Here is an 8,500-nt window from a genome sequence, read left to right as displayed (position 1 = left end):
AATTCCACACGCTACAAGTTCTTGGTAGAACAACTTTGGATCCCTGCGTATGATAGCCCTAAAACTGAAATGATATGTCACCTAGTCAGTTCTGAATCCCCATGGTATGGTGAGTTCTTCACTTACCTCAACGATCACACACTCCCTCCTAACCAATCCAATAACCAACTTAAAACCTTCATCCGCCAAACCGCTCGATATACCATCATTGCCGAAACCCTATACCGACAAAGTCTTGATGGTACTCTCCTTCGATGTCTGGAACAAGATGAGATAACAAAGGCCTTGGAAGAGGTACATGAAGGAATTTATGGGGCTCACTCAAGTGGTCCTTCCTTAGCAAAGAAAATCATGCACACTAGATACTATTGGTCCACCATGGAAAAAGACTCCTACTATTTTGTCAGAAAATGCAAGAAATGCCAAGTTCACAGAGACATGATACATGTACCAGCATAGTAATTGCAACCAATCACAACACCATGGCCCTTTTGTCAATGGGAAATTGACCTTGTGGGTAAAATTCATCCATCTTCATCCAATGACCACAATTTTATCATTACCGCCACCAAATACTTCACAAAGTGGATCGAAGTTGTTCCACTTACCCAATTCATTGGTAAGAAGATCACCTCATTCATCCTTAACTACATCATTTGCCAGTATGATGTACCCATGTCCATCATCACAGATAATGGGCTTCCTTTCAAAAACCAAGATGTCCATGAGCTTTGCGAGAAGTTTCACATCCAACACCATTTTTCCACTCCCTATTACCCATGAGGCAATGGTCAGGCCGAAGCATCAAACAAAAACATATTGAGAATCCTCAAGAAGACGGTCAATGATGTTGACCGTGATTGGCACGCTCAATTAAATCCAGCACTATGGACGTATTGAACTAGCATTCAAACCCCTATAGGCACAATTCCCTACTCACTGGTCTATGGAGTTGAAGTCATCCTTCCTATTGAGGTTGAGATACCATCTCTTGGGTTTCCTTGCACAATCTGATAGATGATGAAGCATACCTAGTCTCACATCTTCAAGACTTGGAGCTACTTGATGAAAGGCGACAAGCTGCATACAACCACCTCAAGGCCTATCGACAGTGAATAAGTAGAAGTTATAATCATCAGGTTAAACCATAGACATTTGAGGTAGGTGATCTTGTTCTCAAGGAGAATCCTCATAACCAACCAAACAGAGAACATCAGGGAAAGTTTGAATCAAACTAGCTGGGCCCATATGTTATCACTGAGGTATTTGGATTTGGGGCATATTAGTTGGCTACTTCTAAAGGGGAATCGCTAACAGATCTGATCAACAACATGCACCTCAAATGGTTTCATACATAAGATGTACAGAGCATTAGGCTCCATCATATACCAGAAAAACACCAAAAACATTCAAAAAAAATATCCTGAAGGAAAAAAAAAATCAAAATAGTAAAGAGAAAAATCATGCATCCAAACGATGAACAAACCACTCCGGTGGCACCTTGGGTAAGTGCGATGGTGAAAACTTGGCAAATAGGTGGCACTCGTAAAGGCTATGGCTCCATTGTATTTTAGACTTGTTGCAATCACATTCATTGCATCCATTCATCCATCATTCAAACCATGGCTTGTTATTGATTTGCAATCAGGGTTAGTATTTCATGCGTCTTGCATCCTGCTTTTCATAAAGATGTCTAAACTGGGGGAAATACTCTTAACCTATTTATGGAAGTGGATTCTACATTATTTGAGATTCATTGATTTTCCTCATTCAAAAATGTCTAGAAATAATACCAAAAACATTCAAAAATACTCGAAAAATCCCAAAACATGTCAAAAACATCAAAAACCAATCAAAAACCTCGCAACACATAGAATCCTTTGTAAATATACATCACCACAGACACCAAACAAAAATTTTGAGCTACTCAAATGATGATCACTTATCAAATCAACCAACCAATCAAAACATCTACACAAAACTATCTTAACAAGGATGCAACCTTCCTTCCTAAAACAAAGACAGGATAACATTTTCTTTGACAAGAAAATTCTGTTTAAGCTATCAAGTACTTGGTTGGTTTGTTAGTTATTTATTTATTCATATCAAGTTCTGATGCTACTCTAGGATATCCACAAGTAATTAGAGTAGCGAGGATGGTTCCTAAGTATCATTTTGTTTATTGTCTACAAATTGTTCCAATGAAGTTCTGTGGCATGTATTAATGGTGCCTACGTGGGAAGTTCACTAAGCTACGTGATCATATGCAAAAATCTAGTCATGGATCACTATGGCTTATTGACTACAACATATACCTCGACCATTTGTGCATGAACCAAAATGGAGGGTCCCTTTCTTTTACTTGTCTTAAATGCTTTCTTACAGGTGAAATGCTCCAAGCTTGGTTCCTACTACCTCGACTGAGAATGATACTACCATGCTCGATGAGGAAAATAACATACTATGAATACTCTATGGAATGCCATTTCATCTCATATGTTTATATTGCATTGTGTTGCATATCACCCATCCATTTGTTTGTTCATTATTCATATCAATTGTTGCATGCAAAGAAATTGTCTTGGGTACAACATCATGATAGAGTTGTTTGATACATCATCTCACATTTGCATTCCACATCTGCAAAAACTCACCAACTTGCATTCATATATCATTACGGTATGGAATTATCATATAGGTACATTACATGCATTTAGTTCATTATCATTTACTTGCATTTAGATTCATTTAGATATTTATTTAAGTACATTAATTTGTTCATCTCATTAAGGCATTTAACACATCAGATGCATTTATTATCATTTACTTGCATTTTATTTAAGTGCATTTTGTTATCAAGAACATTCATCCATATAGTGCATTCATTTTAAGAATATTCATTATGCAATCCTTTCATTATAATTGTATTAAGGTGCAATTATTCATTATCATGTTAACTGCATTAAGGTGCAATTATTTGTTATCCTTTTAATTGCATTAAGGTGCAGTTATTCATTATCCCTTAGTTGCATTTATTTGCATTGTCATTTCACTTTTATTAATCACTTAGTTATGTTTTGAATCTTTTTATGGCATTTAGATTCATTTTTACATCACATCACTTAAATACATTTCTTTTAAGTGCATTCATACATAAACATTTGTATTCACATTTTGTTTATCCATATAAAGTGCATTCATTTAGAATCATACATAAACATTTGTTTATATATTTAAATGCATTCATTTAGAACCACAAACATTTGCATAAATATTTGATTCATTTAGCTTCATCTTAAAATGACATACATCATTTACTCATATCATCATATCATTATCTCATCATAAAAAACAAGTATTATTTATCCCATAATCATCATCATTCACTCATCATTATGCATACATAGTCAACACTGCATCACATAAAGCATTACAACAAAGCATCATACATATACTAACCTGCATCCACATGTTAGCACCACATCCATAACATGCATATAGAAATCATCAAATCATCACCATGCACATATAGAAAGAAAAATAATCGATAGCATGCATCTAAGCATAAATCATAATCCTCATCCTGCATAAAAACATACATATCCTCATATATATGTATATCATCACAAAAATATAGGATCTCCTCATATATCACATCACTTATCATCTTGCAAAAAAACATACATGTATCAGAGTACAATGATGGAAAAATATACTGGCTTCCAAGAGCCATCCAAGTCACAGTCCAAAATAACAAATGTAACAAGTACATAAAATAACTCTCAAAAGGAACTTTGGCTAGATGTTGCACCACCATCACCCCCTGCTCCACCACTACCCCTACTCTAGCCACACTATCTCGCCATAGATTACCCATAAAATCCCCACTACTCTGTACCCTCTGTGACAACTCTGACCTCACCCTTTGTATCTGAGTGTAGCTCATAGCTCACTGGCTAATCGACACAACCTGCTCATATAAACCTTGCTAGTAGTCAATCTCTCCCCCTGCCCGCTGGAGCGCACTCAATACCACCTCCGACGGACCTGTGTTTGTGCTCCCTCTAAGACCTAAATTTTCTTCTGCAACTGGATCACCCTATCAACCACATCATCCCACTCTCACCTCACTACTGTCAACTCTGACTCCCATGCAAACAACTGAACATCCCTAGCTGCAATCTCTGCATCCCTATCCTCTAACTAAGCCTCGGCTATTGTGAGTCGAGTCTACAAATGTAATATCATATACTCTCGTAAATCCCCATCTCCACCACCTTTCACTCCCCCTCCCATCTCCATAGGAACCTCTCCTCCACCTATAGCTCCCTCTCCCATCTCCATAGGCGCTACACCCTCCCCAATATTCCTACGTCCTACTCTAGCTGTCCACTATATGAAAGGGCCTCGTGATAGTCGCAATGGCTGCCCACCTCTCCCTCTCCTCTGTAAATGTCCTCCTCCACCACCTCCACCTCCAAATCCACCTCCACCCCCAAATCCCCCACCCCCACCACATCCACCTCCTCCTACTCCACCATAACCTCCCCCACCACCTCTCTCTCCCCCATCTCCTCCTCCTCCAGCAACATCACCTCCTCCTCCTCCACCCATACCTCCTCTCCTCCCCCATCACCTCCTTCTCTCATCCTCAAAAGTAGGTATCAGCTTGGCTGGATCTGAAATCCGTGCAATCGAATGTGCAGTATGATATTGTGTGTACTCATCTATTACCCTTGCATCCACAATCTCAGGCATCATATGCCATGGCCTAGCCTGTAAGGTACGTAACTCCGACCGAGCCTAATCATATGGTAACATTGGTCCCAACTAAAATCTCTCTCATATGACCCATGCATACTCACCTGACCCCCTCAACAATCCCTGCCTCCATCCAAACTGTCTCATAACCCTCCCCGACTCCTGTCTCTGTACAAGGTAGGATGTGCACCCAATAAAAAACCATGTCATAAATATATAGGGAAGGGCCTCTGCATCACCATCCTAGGTCTCACACTCAATATATGGCCTCCATATCATTGTGGCTAAATCATCTAACGCCCGTTGCCAAAACTCTAACTTCCCCATGTGGGGCTGGCTCATCATCCCTCCATTCATGTATACATAGGGCTGATCTATCACCCTAAATCTCAAATAGATGGGTCATGTGATAGGCAAGTGCTCTCATGCCTAGACATGTAGTAATGTAATCCCTACTCCTAGTGATCTTGCCTCCCGGTACACCACCTCATGTAGCTCCCTATACAGATGTGCTAACACACATGGTCCCCAGGCATAGCAGGTCCCCTCCGTCATCATCTTCTTGATCACTTGGCCCCAACCAATGGCCAATCTATGTGAGCGCTGATCTGGACATAGTAAACCTCCGACGATCTTGGATAACACTGCTGGTAAAGGCTCATATAGTGCAACTATGTCCTCCTAGGCTATCAACCCATCCTCAATATAAACATCCTCCTCAAAAATCCTCTATACTACTACTATCCCTAACCCTCGATCATAGGTCACCAGCTCTCCCTGGATCAGGATATGCAGTATCTGCCACACATCCTCCAGAGTCACCGTCATCTCTCCCATCGCAAGGTGAAAGATACAGGTCTCGCTATGCCAATGCTTGACCAGTGCTATCATCAGTCAATGATTCATCTGAATCATGGGAAGATACATCATATCAAACAACCCACTAGCCGCAATGTAATCTCTCTCTACCTCGGTCAACTACTCTCATAGCTACTGTGTGGCAAGATGCTGTTCCCGCATTTGTAAGATGGGAAGATCCTCCTACACACATGCATCAACACATCATCAATTATTTTGTTTCAAACTTTATTAAGTTTCAACCTAGACTATCAACATATACTTTAATCAAGTATCTTCGAGTTTCAATAGGTAAGCGATCATGGCAAACCTAGACTACAACATGCATTTATCATAATGACCTAGTCTCAACGGGGCTGCTATGATTCAAAACAACTCACTCATCCATCCACCCAACACAAGAATCAGGAGATATTTTTCAAACACTAGGACATCTTTTTCTGACAATTGCGCTATTTTGCTAACAATAGCGTTGAAACCATTACACAATAGCGCTAAAAAACCAAACATGCTAAAACCACTACCCAATAGCGCTATTCCAAGATAATAGCGCTAAAACAACTACACCATAGCGCTAAACATACAATAGCGGTATTACTACTAAGAAAATGGGCTAAACCTATCACTAGCGCTAAAACTACTACCCAATAGCGCTATTACGGCACAAAAGCGCTATTTGGGTTGACAAAAGCGCTAAGACATAGTTTTAGCGCTATTGTCTTGATTGGACTTGGACGCTTGCAAAAACATATTAAAAACTAAAAAGAAAAAAATTAAATTTGCGTACCGCTAGTCCATAGTCATCTGACCGCTGGAATCGACGGATCCAGTCTAGCCGATGATCTGCTATAGGTACTGGCATGATTATCACTACTCACTCCTTCACCAAATGTCACTATCAAAGCCTTGAATTGCTAAGGAGATAGATGCAAATGAACCTATTTTTGCCCCTTCACCCCCATATATACCCCCCAACCCTAATCGCTGTTGTCCCTGTGAACTTCCATCGCCTCTCATTTCTCCATTTTAACTCCTATTTCTTCCATTCTTTCATAGTCATTGCTAATTTTTTCTATTCTATCTCCCCTCCACTTCTCGTTCTTTTTCGAGTGATTGCGTGATTTTTCAAATTGTTTTGGCTCATCTCTCGAGGGGGCATACCACCCATTAAATTAACATTTATGGGGCATATTTCTTCATGCCTATTTTTATTTCTTTGAAATGATGCGATAAACCACACCATCTCAAAGAGGGACAAATGTAGTCACATAAATCTATCCACTTAATTAAATGAATATTTACTATTTATTTGATTATTTAACCATCAATAATCAGTTAATTAAATTAATATTTAATTAATTCATCCTCAACCTCTTCTCCTATTAATTAAATAAATTATTCAATTTATTTAAATTAATTCATTTAGCCACACTCAAAATCAATTAAATGAATAAAACATATTTATTTAATTCAACCCCCCTTTCCTCTTTTAAATAGATAATTAAAACATTTATTTAAATCCCTAAACTACCCCCCACTTGCATTCTCCTACAAATGCAAGTTGCAACCACAATTGAAATAAATTAATTTTATTTTAAATAAAATCCTATTTTCCCTCACCCACCAAACCCACTTGCAATCCTAAATCCCCTTCTAGACTCTTCTAACCACTTTCTAAATTCTTCCAACCACTCCTAATTAGCCTAACCCATTTCCTAAATATTGTCACATTCCTAAGCAACTTGAAGTCACTTCTCAAAGCCTCCAAAGTCTTTGAAAAGTATTTAATGCTTTATGTATTCAAAAAGTTAACCCCTAAAGTCTTCCAAACCACTAATGGCTCTTACATGACCATTTATGGCTCTTACATAACCATTTATCCTTAATTTCACTTGCCCACATCATTAGAGGCTTTACCTCTAACTCAACGCTCATTTGACTCATGGGTCTCTTCAAACATTTATTGCTTTGACCATGGTTATCCCCACTAACGCTTGCATAAGAGTTTATCCATTGGATAAAGACATTATTTATTGGATAATGACTTTATTCATTCAACTCAACTCTAACCTTACCTCCCAAGTTAAACTTCAAGTCATGTCAAGCATTTAATGCTTCTTCCCTCTCCTCTCAAGCCATCTCATGATGACATTTGTCATCCTGGGATTGGATTGAAAACCCTCACATGGATCATAAACCCATCAATCTTGACCCTTGTTGAGATTACTCAATCTCAACCATCCATTTCTCTATTTTTCCTATAAATAGAGTCAATTCTTTCATAATCCAAATTCAAAAATCTTGTATGCATCTAAGTTATAGTGAATTTGAGAGAGCATTTTAGAGTAAAATCATAATCCACATTATCTTTTGGTTAAAATTGATAATAGCTTAATTAACTCATTTTCTCTCATTCCTAGCTAGCTTGAATTTGCATATTTTCATAATCATCTTCAATCTTGAATCTCCATAAGACTTCCATAGTACTGCAAAGCTGAGAGATACACTCATGTGGAACTTGGAGAGGAGAGGAACAAGGGAGGAGCAACTATGAACATCTTGGTTAGAATTTGGAGGAGTGTAGTTTATCTCTTTCATTTTTACATGTTTTCCATTTCATGTTTAATATCTCTCTTGATATTCTTGCTTAGGATAGTCTTTTGTTGCTAACACTAATGTTTGAACTTGCATCTTTTGTTTTTGTGTTTCCATCACTATTCTAATCCTTTTTGTAGAGCATCAAGACCTGTCGCCACAAGATCACACTTAATATCTCCAAACGCTACAATATCATGCTCAATATCTCCAAAATGTAGACTCCACATGTACCAATGAAACTACAATCACAAAAATCAAAGAGATACTTTTGATAGATACCAAA

The sequence above is a fragment of the Cryptomeria japonica genome, chromosome 8 (assembly GCF_030272615.1).
Source record: "Cryptomeria japonica chromosome 8, Sugi_1.0, whole genome shotgun sequence".
Taxonomy (NCBI): Eukaryota; Viridiplantae; Streptophyta; class Pinopsida; order Cupressales; family Cupressaceae; genus Cryptomeria; species Cryptomeria japonica.
This window is presented reverse-complemented; position numbering follows the sequence as displayed.